Here is an 18,523-nt window from a genome sequence, read left to right on the forward strand (position 1 = left end):
GGAAACTTTCCAGCAGAACTAGACTAAGAACATATTTTGTAAGGAGAACTAGAGAGATTCAGTTTGAGATTTGGGACTGAGTGGGGTCATAGAATGTCCAAAGAGCAGTAGAAGGACCATTGCAGGCAGAGAAACAACAACTAGAGGCTGAAGAGGCTTAAGAGAAACTCAGCTAATTCCCGCTTTGCCCCTCCTTTTTAACAAGTATAATTTTTTTTTTAATTAAGAAAAAAATATCCACATGAACTTAAAGCAGGAGACATAGTTTCCTGCATAATTTCATTTAGGATCACATTAGGCAAGTATAGTGGAAAGTAGGAAGCATCAACAGAAATTAAATTGTAGGTGATCAAAAGCATGAAGGAGTGTGGGTAGATGTAGGGGAAGTAGATGTTATTTGTTGCTTATACAAGAGTTTAGAATACATATGTAAGTTTGATAATGACTATTAAAACTAGGTACAAAAACTGATCAAGAAGCTCATTTCTTTTTTTTTTTATTTTTTCAATATATGAAGTTTATTGTCAAATTGGTTTCCATACGACACCCAGTGCTCATCCCAAAAGATGCCCTCCTCAATACCCATCACCCACCCTCCCCTCCCTCCCACCCCCCATCAACCCTCAGTTTGTTCTCAGGTTTTAAGAGTCTCTTATGCTTTGGCTCTCTTCCACTCTAACCTCTTTTTTTTTCCTTCCCCTCCCCCATGGGTTTCTGTTAAGTTTCTCAGGGTCCACATAAGAGTGAACACATATGGTATCTGTCTTTCTCTGTATGGCTTATTTCACTTAGCATAACACTCTCCCGTTCCATCCATGTTGCGACAAAGGGCCATATTTCATTCTTTCTCATTGCCCTGTAGTACTCCATTGTGTATATAAACCACAATTTCTTTATCCATTCATCAGTTGATGGACATTTAGGCTCTTTCCATAATTTGGCTATTGTTGAGAGTGCTGCTATAAACATTGGGGTACAAGTACCCCTATGCATCAGTACTCCTGTATCCCTTGGGTAAATTCCTAGCAGTGCTATTGCTGGGTCATAGGGTAGGTCTATTTTTAATTTTTTGAGGAACCTCCACACTGTTTTCCAGAGTGGCTGCGCCAATTTGCATTCCCACCAACAGTGCAAGAGGGTTCCCGTTTCTCCACATCCTCTCCAGCATCTGTACTCTCCTGATTTGTTCATTTTGGCCACTCTGAAGAAGCTCATTTCAATACAATGGTTAATTATTCATTTCACCAAACTAGAATTGGGTAAGTTTGCATATGCTTCTGTTTTCTTGTCTTACGTTTAGTAGGCATTTCTAGTGTCTTTTCTGTACAAGGTTCATTGCTGATGTTCTGGGAAATACAATGAGTAAGAAAATCAAAAGAGCTATCCTCAGTTAGCTACCAAAGTACTGCAAGAAAGAAATAAAATAATAAATATAACACAAGGTAAGCAGTGATGTGAGCTCTTTGGGAAGTACAGATGAAGCACACCGTGGTATATGGAGAGTGTTATATAATCCTCAACCCTTTAGTGATAAATAACCTGTTCAGCTATTGCTGTAAAGACTGGCAGTTGGGGGGTGACAATTCCTTTCATGCAGATTACCCAAGAAAAGCCATCAGTTACCCATTAAGATGAGAGTTACCTAGAAAATTTTGGATATTTATCATTGAGAAAAGAGTTCTCTCTACCTACCTTTGCTAAAAATTCTCAAAGATCCACTAGGCTTCAAGGAAGGAAACAGAAATTAAAATATCTGTCGAAGTTTTTCCCCAGATTATTCCTTCTGGTTAGGTTCTCTCCTTGTCATAGTAGATTAGGGTTGGGGGTCAGTCAGGAAGTGCCAAAGTGCTAGATGTTAGAGCAGGGACTTTTGAGCTAAAGTAGCAGAAGGTACCATGGCTAAGGGAAGGTTCAAAGTGAACCAGTATGTGGAAGTAGATGATCTGGAATTTCAGAAGGAGAAACTTAATGAACAACAAATTAAAAGGAGCCAGAGGCAGGTATTGATATTAGGGTTTGAAGCCTGAATTCTATAATAACTTAGTCACTTTGGACCCTACAATAAATGTTAGTGTCTGTGACTTACTTTTATGGAGGATATGGGAGGAAAGCTTGAGGTCAAATTTATTGGGCCAGAAGTTGAGTGGATATTGGCAACCAAAACCAGTCTTCCTTGGACAAGTCACTATCTCTATCTTTGTGTTTTCACATTGCTTAATAAAAGGTGATGAGAATTATTCTTGTGGTCGTCTAGACCATGTGCATTTATTAACTAACTATTGCGTTTCAGGCTCCATGCTCAGTGTACATGGAGAGTCAAGTGGAAATTGGTGCTCTAGAACCTGGAGTCCAGAGGACATAAATAAAACACTGGTAGGCCAGACAAGCTAAATTACATGTGTTTTTGTAAGGCTCGCCAGCGGCTGGCCTTAGAAGCCTAGCTTCAACTTTTAAATAGTCATGATTAAGCTTCCCTCAGAACTCCTAAAAGTCCTTTGGTTCACAACAGTTTTCATAGACTGATGAATTATAACAAGTGGATTTTGAGAACACATGTCTTTAAAGGACTGATAAGCAGAAAATAAGTAGGCTTTTTCAGGTAACACTCAGGGCTCTTGTGGATTGTCATATCTCTTCTCTTGGACCTACACATCACATCCACCTGCCCATCTGTTCCTTTCATTCAAGGTCCAGGAATCCTACACCATGGGCAGGATTTTCACTTCTCAATATAGAACCATGTACCTTACCTCATAGTCCAATGGACTTCCTGAGAATAAATCATTGTCCTTGTGTTTTGTAAGAGGCAACATTGACTTTGTCATTAACATATGTGAATCTGCCTTCAGTCAACGAACTATTTTAATTACCAATAAGTGTCCTAAAATTTATATAATGCCCTGAAAGATCAACTTTTAATCACTTATTGATTATGATTTGAGGGGCCTTGTGTCCAGACTAAATGCAGTGTGACTTATCCCATGGTAAGTAACTCCTCTTCCTTCGCAGTCTTGAAGTTGTTTTAAATGCCTGAAACCAAGTTTCTCCAACAGCAGTGGCAGGATTGTGATACTTTATGCTAGTTTTATAGCAAAAAGGATTTTTTAGCAATGTGTTGAAAGGTAACATGAGTTCACTCTGAGTCTTTGATTGTGTTTAATAGCTTTGCTGTCAGACAATGAGTCATGATCTTTTCTCTTCTACTTTACAGTTTGTATTTATACCTCCTTGCATTTGATAAAAGCAATGTAACGGGCTCTGCCCATTGACATGATAACTCCTTTATTTTAATCAGTGCAGAGAAAAAAATAAAACTTGGCACAACAGAATGTAAAACCCTTTCCTTCAGCCATTTTAAATTTTAGTAGTCCTATGTGTAACCTTGTAGAAAGACTGTGAAACGAAATGTCATTTGATTTACATGAGAAATTTTGCTTTCTTTCTCTCAGGTTCAATTTAGCAAATGAGCTTAAGAAAAAAAATGTTTATCTTGTCTATTTGCAAGCCTTGGTGATGTAATCATTTATAAGCATGCCTTTGTAATATTTTATTTAATGGTAGAAAAATCAATGCTAATTCTCTCTCCAAAACAGTGAGGTTGAATTCCTCCAGCAGCAGGGTGTGGTCAGAGTAAATGAACTGCAAACAGAGCACCAGTATTTATGAATTCCTACTGGACTGCAATAATTGTTAATAATTTATCTCAAGTTTGCTACTCTCTAGGCTGCATTTTTTAAGTAATTTCTTCTAGAAGCCTTTGAGCTTAGCTTTGCAGGGGAATTTTACCCCCTACAGATACTAATGTCTTTAGTTGGATGCCACTGATTTGAAAAGAGATTTTATCCCTTTTGGTGAAAATAATTGGGAATTCAACCAAGTTGGTACCTGAGTGACTGTTAGAACTCGATTTAGGATCCAAGCAGAGAGATGAAGTAATGGATGTGCATAAGGTGGAGGTTGGCAAACATTTTTATAAAGGGTCAGATAGTAAATATTTTGGCTTTTGAGCTATACAGTCTCTGTCACAACTACTCAATTCTGCTATTATGGCAGGAAAACAGGTAAATTAATAAACAATGATCATGGTTGTGTTCAAATAAAACTGTATTTACAAAAACAAGGAACAGGATAGATTTGGCCTGTGTGCCATAATTTGCTAACCCTTAGTATAAGGTACCAGCCCCTTGGGGATCTGAGTAACCACATAAATTTGCTTTGCTTGTCCATACAAATTATTAGAGTTCATATGGATACTAAGAAGTTATTTAAATTTTTTTTCAACGTTTATTTATTTTTGGGACAGAGAGAGACAGAGCATGAACGGGGGAGGGGCAGAGAGAGAGGGAGACACAGAATCGGAAACAGGCTCCAGGCTCTGAGCCATCAGCCCAGAGCCTGACGCGGGGCTTGAACTCACGGACCGCGAGATCATGACCTGGCTGAAGTCGGATGCTTAACCGACTGCACCACCCAGGCACCCCTCTAAGAAGTTATTTAAAATATGTCCTAATACCAGCAAACCCTTACTTAAGGCCTTCAGGGCCTGAGGCAACAAGTGCTTCAATAGAAGGCAAAAGAGGACCATCTGAGACCTGGTAGAGACACCAGACAGTGAAACCCACCCAGTATGTTTTCCCAGATAAAAATAACGTGGGGTGGGGTACGCTGAAATGGGAGTAGAGGAGGGAAGCTGGGCTGGGGAGAAGTTCTTGCCAATGTTTCCATTCCAAATAAAAATCCATCCAAGAGCTTAAGGAAGTAGGAGTCATCAATATAATGGTACTCCAGCCTAGTAGATAGTAGACTAGAAGAGAGTCAGTCCCAGTAAGGATATTGGACTGTTTGGTAGACACCACTTTGGACTGATAAAAGGTATCTGTGTTGTGGGGATAGAGCTGTTGGGGCAGCCAGTGGAGGTAAAGGTAAGGGAAAAAGCAAGGAATGATTGATGAGACATTCAGGGAAATGGAAACTTGTATGATACAAGTTTTTCTCAGGCGACCTAATTCCTGGGGTATTGTAAGATTTAATTAAGGCACCACAGGAGTGTGTGACCAAGTTTCTGATCTACAAATCAGGTAGATGGCTGCAGAGAGCACTGCAGAGGCTTAGGAAGGGTATTGTCAAGACCCAAGAATTGGTGGCTGCTGACATAGGGCCAGAGGCATTATGCCCACATTGGACAAAAGCTACAAGGCCCAGAAATGGATTCTTTCTTTATGAAGTCTATTTTATACCTCCACAGGAAAATCAGACACTAAGGCCTAACACTGCATTCTTCCATGAGAGTCTTAGCTACTGAAAGTCATATCGTCTACCTTTTTTTTTTTTTTTTGCACATAAAGAACTTCTACATTGTAAAAGATTTTAAAAGATGCAGTGAGAATTTTACTTGAAAATGGGAGTATTTTCAAGATGAGAAGTGGAAACAATGAACAGCATAATAGGTATTATGTTCGGTAGACCTTTCAAGTTGAGTTATTTTATTGTAGAATTTTTTAAAAATAAAGAGAGCAGTACTTTTAACCTTTATGTGTATCTTTAAACATTCATAAAACATTTCTACTTTTTATACTAAGAATTTCTATGTACTTACAAATGAAAGTAAAGAAGAATGCTTGATATTAATCGTGTAAAGGCTGTGTAAATGTAAAACATATTGCTTTTATAGTCATGAGGAGACCCATATGACTTTGTATACCATTTGTGTAGGCTTATTTCCAAAAAGAGATACTCTGTTTGTTCTTTAATAAACTGCAGGCTTTGTGATCAATGGAGAATAATAGCCACCCTTTAGTTTCTCAGTTAGTGCCTCTCCAGAAAAATTTGCCTGAGAGGAAAGTGCATTTGAGTTCTAAGAAATTAACATCTCTTGAACAAAACTCTAAAAAGAAAAAAAAAAGATTCAGTTCAGCACCTTACAATAATTGGAAACACTAGCACTGACACTTTAGTCACATGGCTTTTTGGTAACCTCATTTGGGGAGCCACTGTTTGACAGGAGAGTTGCTGAATTTGAGATAAACAGAACTGAGATGCTTCCTCAGTGAGCCAGGAGAGATGAGACAGCTAAAATGCAGGCAGTGCCCATTGTATTCAGCACCTGCGACTCCCAGGATAAATCTACATGTGAAAAGTAGGGTCTGGATCCAAGTTAGAATATGGACCTACCTATATATAAAAGGCTAATTCTGGAAAATAATCATATGCCAGGCAGCCCATCAGTGTTGATGAAGGTCCTACTGCATGTAGAGCATTGGAAAGAGGGGCTATTTCTTGGAAACAGAGAGCCAAAATCCAACTAGACACCCAAGTTTGAAACAGCAGTGTGAGTGGCACTCATTGTAAGTAAAGAGAAAAAAATAGGAAACCTAAGGTAAAAGCAAAGGCCATTCACACTTTTCCAGACTAGAGGAATACCCAGAGCCATGCGCCTCTACAAAAAACTGCTTGGCAAGTCCCAGGTCCCTCGGTGCGTGCAGGCTCTTGGTCTAAAACCATGCTAGGCTAGGGGAATCATCGACCAGCAGGTGAAACCCAACCATACACCCTGCTGAGAAGTAAAACTTGGGTCCAGCTTTGACGTTCCTTGTCCGTAAGCCACTTGTTTAACCTCCTTCCATTTTTCATGCAGAGAGTTGAGTTCAGACACTAAAAACACCTTCATGGAGCTTTTTTCACTTCTAGGAGTGCCACTGAGCCAGCATCCTGCAAAGGTTCTAAAATGCACTGTGTCACCACAATCTCCTTCTGTCCTTCCCATGAAAATGTGGAAAAAAATTCACTTCTCAGGTGGTATGTCTTTAGGCCAAACAACTCACCTGGTAATTAGCTTAATAGCAATATACTAGCTTATCAATGATTTTGGAAGGGTTGTAGCTCTATATTCTCGACATTTCTTCACTCACACTGCTTCCCCAAAGACTAATTTGGGGGCTCTTAGAGAAGATGAACTCTTCTGGTTGCTAATCTGAAAGGGAAACCCATCAGATTGCATTTATTTAGTCTCTCTGTTCAATTTGCACTGTGATAAACTGGGGTTTGCTAGTTTTGTGCCTGCTTCATACAATAGGGAGAATGGAAATAAAATGAATACTTCAGAACAAAGGCGATAAAGTATCATTATGGCTAATGAAGGAATGATTTGTTTTGAATGCCAATGGCTTAGAGGCAAGGATTTTGTAAAAATCAAATAATAAATGGTTACCATATTGGCAGTGTAAATATTCCCCTATTGATCTTCTATGGAAATCAGTTTTCAGACAGAAAAATGCCCAACACGTTTAAGAATAGATTCTAGAGCAAGTATCTATGATGAAATGTTATCAAGTTCCTAAATTGCTTACATTACATTTTTAGAAGAACCCTGATACTTAGATTTATAACTTTGCCTACATCACTTTGATTTCTAAATTCTATAGATTAATAAAACTGAAGAGTGAAAGTTTCATGAACACAATAGTCAGAACAAGGCAGCAGTTTTCATAAGTCTGCACCAGAGTCACCTAGAGAGTTTATTTAAAAGACATCAGTACATAGTCTCCAGAGACTCTGAGTCAGAGGAGCCAAAAAGGCCCATGAATCAGCATTCACACTAAATATCCAATGCGTTCCTATGCTTGTGGCCTTGATCGTATTTTGAGAAAAACTGTAAAGAGTACATCCTGCTTTTGAATCAGATTTCATAGGACACATATAAGAAAGAAGACTGAACGTTAAGAGGCTTAAAATAGCTGAAATCAGAGCTGAGATCAAGCCGCCGATCCAGAGTAGAGTGCCAAAACGGAGGGAAAGGATAAAAAGGAATATATATAGCCGGGCTGCTCACCTTGCTCCCCTTTTCCTGATCCACACAAAGTCCATATCTTACAAGACAACCCAGAGCTAATCCCCCATAGTCTTTAATGCCCCCACTGAGTTCAACACTCCCTGCTTCTCAAGAATAAAGGCACATTTTAGTGAGTGACACTGCATTTACAAAGACTGGGGCTGCTCAATAAAAAAAATTTTTTTTTAAGGTAAAAATGTCAATCACACAAATGTATTGCCTGCCCTACTAATTATTTTAAAACATCTGGATAGCATAGTCTACAGTTCATCCAGATGTTTTGGCTTTGTGTACGGAGTCATGCGCTTCATATAAGCCTTCTGGTTTGATGTACATTTCCACACTCGAATAGTCAGTGTCTGATGAGTGTGTTGCTGGGTGGAGGGGCAAGATACACCCTGGGGGCAGGCACAGACCGTCCCCAATTTCAAATAGATTCTGTTCCAGAGGTTGGTTTGTAACTTAGATGTTCAACATTCAATGTATAGTTTCCTCTAAAAACCATGTTAAATGCAGTGCTTAACTGCTGAAGCCAGTTCACAGAAGGCTGTTTAGTCCATGGCATAGCTAAAGCTGGGTATGGATTAAATTACCCAGTTAAGTCACAGAGGGAGGATGCCCCCATGAAGCTCTCTGGAAGAGGAGGAGGAGATGAAGAATTTTATCTCTTTTCTGCATTCAAGAATGACCCTGGGCTACAAAATTTATACCTAAACCTCACTTTCCTAAAATAAATATTTCTGGACTAAATGTAATAGAAAGAAATTTGAACAAATTTGATTAAGTAGATAAATGACCTATAACCCTCTAGATTCCCAGGAAACATTTGCCTTATAATTGTCAAAATGGCGAACAGTGTAGCATAGTGTTAGACCTACATGAACATAAGAGAAATATTCAGATTTTGAAGGGGAAAGGGAGATTATAGGCAGGCTGGACTTGCCTAGAAATTTTCTCTTAGCCTGCCGCCCAAGATGCCTCTCACACTTATATCAACAATTTTTATTTCTCCACTTCCAAGTATTCAGATTTTCCAAAGGTTACACATTATGTTTTTTTTTTAATTTTTTTTTTTAACGTTTATTTATTTTTGGGACAGAGAGAGACAGAGCATGAACGGGGAAGGGGCAGAGAGAGAGGGAGACACAGAATCGGAAACAGGCTCCAGGCTCCGAGCCATCAGCCCAGAGCCTGACGCGGGGCTCGAACTCACGGACCGCGAGATTGTGACCTGGCTGAAGTCGGACGCTTAACCGACTGCGCCACCCAGGCGCCCCATGGTTACACATTATGTTTTGAAGCAGCCATATAGGAGCAATTAGGCCACCAATGTGTGTGATAAGCAGGAGTCAGGGAGAGGTAAAGCGAACAAGCATTTGAGCATATGGACCATTTCTGAGGTAAGTTCTGCCACTACTGAAAAATGTATTGGTTTATGTGGACAAATACCCATGCTGATTGTATATAAATATACTGAGTGCTGATGGCAAATCATGTTAATTAACAGAGACCAACACTTCTTAGTGATATGCTACGATCAATGCTGTTCTATTATGATATTCATCTCTAATTAATTTGGCTCAGCAGGATAAAACTGCAGACTGTGGCTACTCCGGGAATGGAATTTGAAATATGCATTGCTTTGCTTATGGACTAAACTAGTGCATGGCTAAGCTTTGGGAGGCAGAAGAAATCATTTCACATCACTGCTCTCTGTTGATGAGTTCCAATCAGAGAACCTCTGAAGAGATGACAAAATATATTCACTGCAGGAGAATTCCAGAGGTGTAAAGAGAAAGACATGATGTAGATATCCAAGAGGATCTTGGGGCCTGAGTCGAAATCAGCCAGAAGAACAAGCCTATTTCCTGGCACTTACTACAGAAGGCAAACACTTTTTGGTTTCACTCCATTCTCTGTCTAAGAGAGTAAGGTGCTCTTTCTAATGCTGGGAAGCAGTGTCTCAAACCAAAAATAGAGCAACCTCTCAGGTCCAAATAAGTGGGTTCAAATCCCATCACTTGGCCACTTGTCAGCCATATTGTTTGGGACAAGTTACTTATTTTCTCAAGTATCCCTCTCCTCATCTGTAATGTGGGACTAATAATAGTTATTATCACCCTCTACCTCAGTGGAAATGGTAAAGAATAAGACCCATCTTCAAGGGGCCTGGCACTCCATGAGCATTCACAAAGTGTAAGCTGTTATTAGCTTGAGGGACATAATTTGCTTTCATGACCATTTAGTTCAGGGTAATAGTGGGTTATGTCTAATAGCATCCTAGTCTACCTATCCAGACAGAATCACTACTCTATAGGCCAACTCTACAACCCTTATGACCTAGAAGTGTAGAGGGACGAGATATACTGTTTCTCAAAGCTATCTTTCAGTGACCTTGATTGTATAGATATCTTGGTCATGGGCTGGAAAAGAATGACCAGTTAAGTTTCTGGAAGGTCATGGCCTTCTCCCTCAAAATTTTAGGACTGGACTGACCACAGTCTGAAAAGGAGAGAAGGGCCCCTTCTTATCCAGGCCTTGTATATCCAAAGCGCAGCCTGTGGTTGATTTGATTTGATTTCCTATTTACTTTGTAAATGTGGGCCAGGTCCAGTGCTGGGACATCCAGAGTGCACATTATAAAGCCAGCTCATAATTCAGATGAAAGAGGAGCAAATTCCCCAGCCCAGATTTAAGACATTGGCACAGTGCCCCTCCTCATTGTGCAGTGCTATAGCTCATTTGCTATTTGTCCCTAACTCTGATGAGCACTGAACTCACCCAAAATATACTAAGAGATAGTTTTTTATTAAACATGGTATTAATAAAAAGGGTAGGTTCTCTTTTAGCACTGCAGGCAATTACTGAAATATGTAAATTCAAATGGGAACAGAATTATAACAGGTTTTTGCTTTTTTAGTCTTTCCAGATCCCACCCTTTCCTTTCTCTCCTTTCCCTCTATCCCCAGCTCTGTCATACAGGCCTGTAATGAGAACATGTAACAATGTCCCTGGAGATCCTTTTAGAGAGCCCTTTGGTATATAGTCCAGTCCATCCAAGCATATTTAGCCTTAAATTATAATCACCTATGAACATCTGCATCTGCCTCATTAGATCATAGCTCCTTAAAGATTGAGATCATGTGTTTTCACCATTTTTTATTCCCACCCACCCCCCACCCCTGCCTCAGCAGTAGGCTATTAGACAGTGATGGGGGTACAATGGAAGGACGGAAGCCCAGGAGGCAGGCTGAACAGTCTGCAACCTAGTGCTTCCTGGTCTTCACTGGGGACACTCCAACAACTCTGGTGGGTCACACAGAGACCCCATCCTTCTCACTGACTTGGCTGCCTCCACTCCTGCCTCTTCCCTCTACCCAAACTTCAACGCCCTCATCTGTTGTCTCCTGACCTCTTTGGTGCATTTTTCTAACATATAACTCAGTATTAGTGCCTTCTCTGTGTGTCTCACATTCAAATTCTCAAGGAGTGGATTTGATTCATTTAATTATTATACAGGGCTTTCACATTGATTTTTCTCATAGGTCACAGTCCAGAGATGGCCACATTCAGATCCCCAACTCAGTCAGCTGTGGCCCAAAGAGATTTGTTACCTGCAACAAAACATGTCCACCTGAGCACAGTGTACTTGTGGATACTCTATAGAGAGAGAAGCTTTAGGTATGATGGGTCCTCAGCTTTGTAGCACCTTTTCTCCAGCAAAGATGAATAAGCTCTCCAAAAATGTTTTCTAAATGGCCAACTGGCTCTGGGGGACTGAGCTTTTGCTTTAGGCATAACAAAGAATAGATTCTTTGAAAAGATGAGCACAAGCATGAATATAACCACTAAATTCCAACATTGTGCCAAACACAAAGGAGAGAATGATTGACTAAAACCCTGCCCCCATTCTCAAGGTACACACAGACTAGTAGCAAAAGACAGAATGGAAGCCACTAAGAGCAGCAGCATATGACAATGGCTAAGAGCATGAGCTTTATTTTTTTTAATTATTTTAAAATATAATTTATTGTCAAGTTAGCTAACATACAGTGTATGCAGTGTTCTCTTAGCTTTGGGAGTAGATTCCCATGATTCATCACTTACCTACAACACCCAGTGCTCATCCCAACAAGTGCCCTCCTCAGTGCCCATCACCCATTTTCCCCCTCCCCCAAAGCCCCCATCAACCTTAAGTTTGTTTTCTGTATTTAAGAGTCTCTTATGGTTTGCTTCCCTCTCTGTTTGAAACTGTTTTTTTTTCGCTTCCCTTCCCCCATGTTCTTCTGTGAGGTTTCTCGAGTTCCACATATGAGTGAAAACACATGATATCTGTCTTTCTCTGACTGACTTATTTCACTTAGCATAATACCCTCCAGTTCCATCCATGTTGTTGCAACTGGCAGGATTTCATTCTTTCTCCTTGCCAAGTAGTATTCCATTGTATATATAAACCACATCTTCTTTATCCATTCATCAGTTGATGGACATTTGAGCTCTTTGCATACTTTGGCTATTGTTGAAAGAATAAGGGCATGAGCTTTAGATACGAGCTTAAATTATACTTTGGGGTTTTTTTGTTTGGTTGGTTTTTGGTTTTGGGGTGTTTTTGCTAGCTGGGTAACCTTAACTTCCCTAAGCTTCGGTTTCCTTGTTTTAAAGTACAGCTTTGTACTGAGAATATACAGGGAAGTAAAGATGCCCTAGAAATGAGCTCAATAGCCACACAGCCTAGTGCTCTGTGGAGAACTGGAATGCAGGTATAGTAATTCTTTGCTTGCATGATATTATGATACATAAATCACTTAACGTAGAGCCTGGCATACATGAGAGACCTTACTGAAGAATAGCCATATATTTTCTAATGCAACCTACATATTAAAATAAAAGAATCCATAAAGTACCATAGAAAGCAAAAAAGGAGGAAGTGGAGACCAGGAAGCTCCGACTGAGCACTAGTTGTTTGGAGCAAGTTGGCAGGGCCATGGCCACAACCCAAGAACACAGTGACAGCTTTGGCCTGCTGTGCTGGCCTGAGCCACTGCACTTTTTGGTCCATCCTGACAGGAAGCCAAAGACAACCATGTAGGGGAAGACTGAGGCAGGCCCATGTGCTAAGAGACAATTGCCACCATGTCTGTAATAAGCTACTCTGTTATCTTGCAAAACACATATCCTGTTGTAATGGGAAAGCATAGAATTTCTATAGATTGGCATTGATTTTATGTTCATCTAGGCCTATAAGGATGCTGTTGTAGCTGAGACACCATTTTGAGGGTTTGTTTACTTAAGTTTACTCCTGGGAAAAGCAAAGTATGAAAAATACATGACAGCACTCGAAGTCTTTCTATCATCATTGGAGTCTCAACCCACAGTATTAGTTTGAAAGATTAATTAACAGCCAGGAAGGTCATTAGAGAGGGACTTGAGAGTTCATTTAAGGATACAGCCATGCTTAGTTTACTTCACATGAAAAGTTAAACACATATAATAACCACAAAAATTTGTTTCTGCTATGGGATTGTTTTAGACCAGAGGGGGAAAATTTATACTTGTTTAAGTTTCTGATTAAAGTAAGAGGTCTCTTACTTTAGCATTTCATACTAAATAAAAGGAACTAATTTTTGACTGGAGGCCGCAATTTATAATATTAACATGCCTGGAATTACAATGACAGTGACACTTCTGCGAATCACTGAGAGTGTAGGGACCATGGTAAGGGAGAGTGAATTGTTCTGATGAATGAAGAAAGCTGGATATCACAGCAGCTATTGTCCTCAGTAATAATCAGGCCAACCTACTACCTATAACATGCTGAGCAAGTACATAATCAAGGACAGTGTCATGCATTAAAATGACAAGAAGGACCTGCTAAAAATCAGACCACAACCTGCCAAAAATCAGACCACAACCTCACAGTCAGTCACCCTTTTTGGTCTGAGATAAAATGAAATGCTAAACTTCTTTTTAGTTCTTATCCTATTCCTCTCAGACGTAAGGAAATTATCTTTTATTACCAGATTAATTTTACCTTTTGAATGTATTAAGACACAGGCCCCTCTAAAGAATAGCAGTTGACACTCACATTCCTCTGGCTTCCCCAGTAGTTTCTTAGGCAGCCTAATAAGTATGACTCTAATTTCTTATCATTGGTGCATCAGGATGCTTAAGAAATATGTGATAATAACTGAATGTTCTGCAAAGAGAAGAAAAAGAGGATAAGGATGCCACCCATGTCTTGGCATTCATGTTACGGTGTTAATATTTTTACTATTGCATGAACTTGAGACAGGATTTGGGATACAGCATATTTGAACTTGGAGCTCAGTAGGGGGCTTTATAATTCAATATTATGTGTGGCTATTTGACCTCTAACTCGTTGTGAACAATCTCTCCTCATCAGGGCATTTCTTGGCAGCAGTGTTCCAAGACTCTAGATAACTTCTCCAGATTAAAAAGTAATACAAAATAGTGTGAAATAGTGGTCACCTAGTGATAGTGGAACCTGTTTTCAGGAATGAAAACAAAATTCAACTTTGAATTGTAGTAATTTTTTTTTTCTTCTACAGCAAAAGATAGATTTTCAGCTGATGATGCTGGATTAATACAAAGCACCATTTCCCCCAGAACATTGCCACTGTCATCATCATATTCCCTCCTTGGGGAAATGACATACAAAAAAAAAAAAAGAATACACTTATAAAAGTTAGAAATACAATCACAGGTTCGACAGGCATTCCTGGAAGAATGCACTTCAAGTCAGTGCCTTCAAAGCATTTCCTCTTCTTTATATATGTCTTTATTTTTATTTTATTCATTCCTGGGGTGTTGTTTTGGCACTACTGTAAAGCAAGGCTTTTTTCCCTATTTATCTACTATATATATAAGCTGAAGCAGAAGTGTGAGAAGAACAGAGATTGTTTAAAAGAGCTCTTATTTGTTAACCCAGGGCAGTGAATCAGTCCTTCATAGATGTATAACTGGCCAGGGCAAGCGAAACCCTTGCTATTTCATAAGCATCCTTCTGGGTTTTTGTTCAGAGGTTTAGTCGTTCCAAAGCAGAGTTCAACATCTGGAAACAGAGATAAGAAATTGAATCTCTCCCACCCCTGAAATCTCCATAGGTTAAAAAATCTCTTACTCCTATGAATACATTCAACCAAGACATTCAATCTACACATATTTAAGAACAAAGTCAAATATTATAGACTCTCATGTCTTAAATATCCACATTCTGAACAATCTGCCTCTTGTTCATTGAGGACTCCCCGTCACAACACCTGGGACACATAGTAGGCACACAATTAATGTTAACTGAATCAATTTGAACTTTGAGGGAGTGAGGAAGCCCAGATCTGAAAAGGAAATGATCAGATTCCTACGTCTCTTTTTCCCTTTTCTAGTAAAAAGAAAAAAAAAGTAACATAAAGTACATAAAATATATATGTACTGTAAAACAAGTAATTAAAAAGTGAACACCCTCATAACCACCACCCAGTAATTTTCAACCTCTTTGTTTGGATTCAAAATGGATGAATTTTCTTCCCTCTAGTTCTTAGCACAATGACACATCACTTGATAATTAATCCAAATGAAAATTAAAAACTTAAGAATATTTTCATGTGAATCTATTAAAACCGTACCATTACTTACCACTGCATGAAATACAGATTGCTAGACCAAGAATATGGCATTTCAAAAGAGAACTGAACTGGTTTCTCCTCTACTCTGGTTCCTTTGCAGTTGCAATCCTCTTTTGAGAGGAAACGTGCCCATCCCCCCATAACAATGCTGAGAAAATAACCAGAAATTTCACACACACACACACAAAATGAAAACTGGGCCTTTTTCCTCTGGAGGAGACCACTACTCCTGCCATTCAGGTAAACCAAGTGCCTGAGGAAGTTTTAAGACATATTTGAAGAAAGAAAATATTTTGTGAACACAAAGGAAGTCTGGACCCAAAATAACCTAATGAAGTGAAAAGGTAAAATTTAAGAAGACAGCTACTTCTTGCTTAATTATTTATTTATGTGCTGATTGAGCTGACACCCCTTCACACTTAGAGTTTGGGATGTGTCCAGGCTCCTTTGTAAAGAAAGAACTCCACCAAATTTTCCCTGAGAGGCTAGAGAAAAATTAAGGTTGAACATTTTATGTGATGGATTTCAGAAGTGGCTCAATTTAGCTAACTTAAGGTTGAAATAGTGAGAAAACCAATACGATCCCAAAGGCAAAATTCTTTCTTCTGTAAAAACTAATCTTTTGCCAAAAATGCTTGCTTTAGAGCACAGAAAGAACTCTGTTCAAGTTGTGATTTTAAAACAATTGCTATCACTCTTGCCCAGAGGGTGAATTAACCTGAAACTCATTAGCCATAGAGTAAAATTACATCTGTTAATAAAATGCATTTTTTCTTCGTAGTCATACTGATTCTGTAAGTGACCTCTAGGTTTCACAAGAATTAAGCTGCATTTATGGTTACAACAATTTAAAACAATGAACACTTATCAAGTACCTAGGTTGCATATAGAATGATACTAGGTATTCTGAAAATGCTATCAGTGGATAACTGCAGATTCTGTCTTGAAATATAAAATAAATGCTGAAAATATTCATGAGAGTAAACATCAGGGAAACTAATGTTTTCTTTCAATATTTAGTTGGCTTTTTTAAAATAGGGATTAGAAGGGGCGCCTGGGCAGAAGTCAGTTGGGCAGCTGACTTCAGCTCAGGTCATGATCTCACCGTCTGAGACTTTGAGCCCTGCTTTTGACTCTGTCCTGACAGCTCGGAGCCTGGAGCCTACTTCCAATTCTGTGTTTCACTCTCTTTCTGCCCCTTCCTTGCTTGCTCTGTCTCTCTCTCTGTCTCTCTCTCTCTCTCAAAAATAATAAACATTAAAAACAAATTTTAAATAGAGATTAGAAGAGAATAAAGGAACAACTTTGGTTTAATAAAGTCATCAGTAAAAAGGTAAATAAACACTTTTGAATGTGTATAACAAACAGCTGCGTATTTTAAAACAAGCGTAGACTGGTCAGGATTCTGTGGAGACAAAAGAGGAAACAAATATGGTCTGTTTTTCCTTCTTAATAACCTACTCCATGTCCAACAGGGTCATTTTGAGAGCTCTAGTAATCTATTCAGGTGTGAAAATAGAAGCTAGTATATTTGTGTTCAAAAATAAAAGACTTTTGAACACTAGAGTCGTCTCTAGACCTTAAAGAAAGCACTAAATAGTCTTCAAAGGAATAAAGGAAAACATGAGCTGCAAACATATCCTCAAAGACAAAGAATCCTAGTGCTAATGAGCTCTCAAACAGGATCAATAGTTGGGGATAAAACTCAGTCAAGAGTAATTTACATGCGGTGTCTGGGTGGCTCAGTTGGTTAAGCGTCCGGACTCTTGATCTTGGCTCAGGTCATGATCTCACATTTTGTGAGTTTGAGCCCTGCATTGGGCTCTGCACTCACAGTGCAGAGCCTGCTTGGGATTCTCTCTCTACCCCTCTCTCTCTGCCCCTTCCTCCCCTCCTTAAAAAAAGAGTAATTTACATGAAAGCATAGAAGATACTTTGGGAAATGAAATCACTCTATGCTTAAAAGGTCTGGCATATTAAGGTCTCAATTTTTAAGTGTTGTGGGAAGAGATACCCTGCATTTATACATAAAATTACCTCAGTTTTCAACAGCAAGATTTGTTGCAATGAAAACGTTCTCTTTTTTTAGGTTTAAGAGCTCCAAATTGTACTGTAACCTACATTAAACATAAGTGTCCCTTTCCTTTACAAAGCTCTGCTCTACTCAAGTCAGTGAATTCCAAATAATCCTCACTAGGGTACCTGCATTAGCTCCCATCGTCACATTCAAAAAATTAACCCTAAATAGATTACAGTCCTTCAAAGTTGGCATCTCACCTTTCCCTTTCAATTATATGGCCTAGTCCATACTTTTCAGTAAGTAGAGTTATTAATAATATAAGCATATATGGTGGTAGTCTGCACAGCTGAGGAAGAGGTGCATACTCAGACGAAGGTTACTGCAGATGCATATTGAAGCCCAAAGACATGACTGGGTGAGTCCCCAATGGAGTCCTACCTTGTTATTGTTTTATAAAGGTCTAATTTAGGTCGGCATAAATACAGAAAAAAACATTCATTTTTGTTTATGCATCTGGAATACACTTTTATAAATATGTAAAGTGAACACATTTTGAGAGTTTAATGAGTTTTATAATTCTATTCCTAGATAAACATACTTTCTGATAAAAAAAAAAGAAAAATAATTATTTCCTGATTTATTCCAAATTACCTAAAGGGCCCAAAACATAACAGAGCAAATAATGAATGCAAATGAGGAAAGACTCCTCATATTGCTTTCCTTCAGCCCCAGATTTATTAGAACATGAGAACATGAAAATAAGTAAAATGAGTAATGGTTTTCTACCCTGGATCTTGGTCTGTGCTGATAGACTGACTGTTTGAGGGTGAATCACAGAAACCTTGATAGTCCATGCTTTACAAAGGCCAGATAAAGTAAGCTGGTGATATAGCTGCATGGTCTCTCTCTTTGGGTATTGCTGACACTCCCTGCCTTTTAGTGAACCATCACCAGATAATGTGGAGGCAAGAACCTTGACCCATTTCGGAAAACACTTCTCATGAGCATTTTGAAAGGAACAGGGATCCTACC

General features: G+C 39.0%; 1 protein-coding gene across 6 annotated transcripts in view; it reads left to right on the forward strand.

Moving 5' to 3' along the window:
• The window catches only part of B3GALT1 (beta-1,3-galactosyltransferase 1), a 344,112-nt gene that overhangs the window by 246,946 nt on the left and 78,643 nt on the right, over window positions 1-18,523 (forward strand). For 2 of the 6 annotated variants that reach the window (XM_045033897.1, XM_045033898.1), the window contains exon 1: window positions 2,708-2,984. The exons of 2 other annotated variants lie outside the window; for them this stretch is intronic. The gene's annotated coding sequence lies outside the window, so the exon portion shown is untranslated. Of the gene's footprint in view, window positions 1-1,124; window positions 1,260-2,707; window positions 2,985-18,523 lie in introns of those variants that run through there. 2 more of the 6 variants (XM_019838212.3, XM_045033899.1) reach the window with 2 other exon arrangements.

The sequence above is a fragment of the Felis catus genome, chromosome C1 (genome assembly GCF_018350175.1).
Source record: "Felis catus isolate Fca126 chromosome C1, F.catus_Fca126_mat1.0, whole genome shotgun sequence".
In the NCBI taxonomy this organism is placed as follows: domain Eukaryota; kingdom Metazoa; phylum Chordata; class Mammalia; order Carnivora; family Felidae; genus Felis; species Felis catus.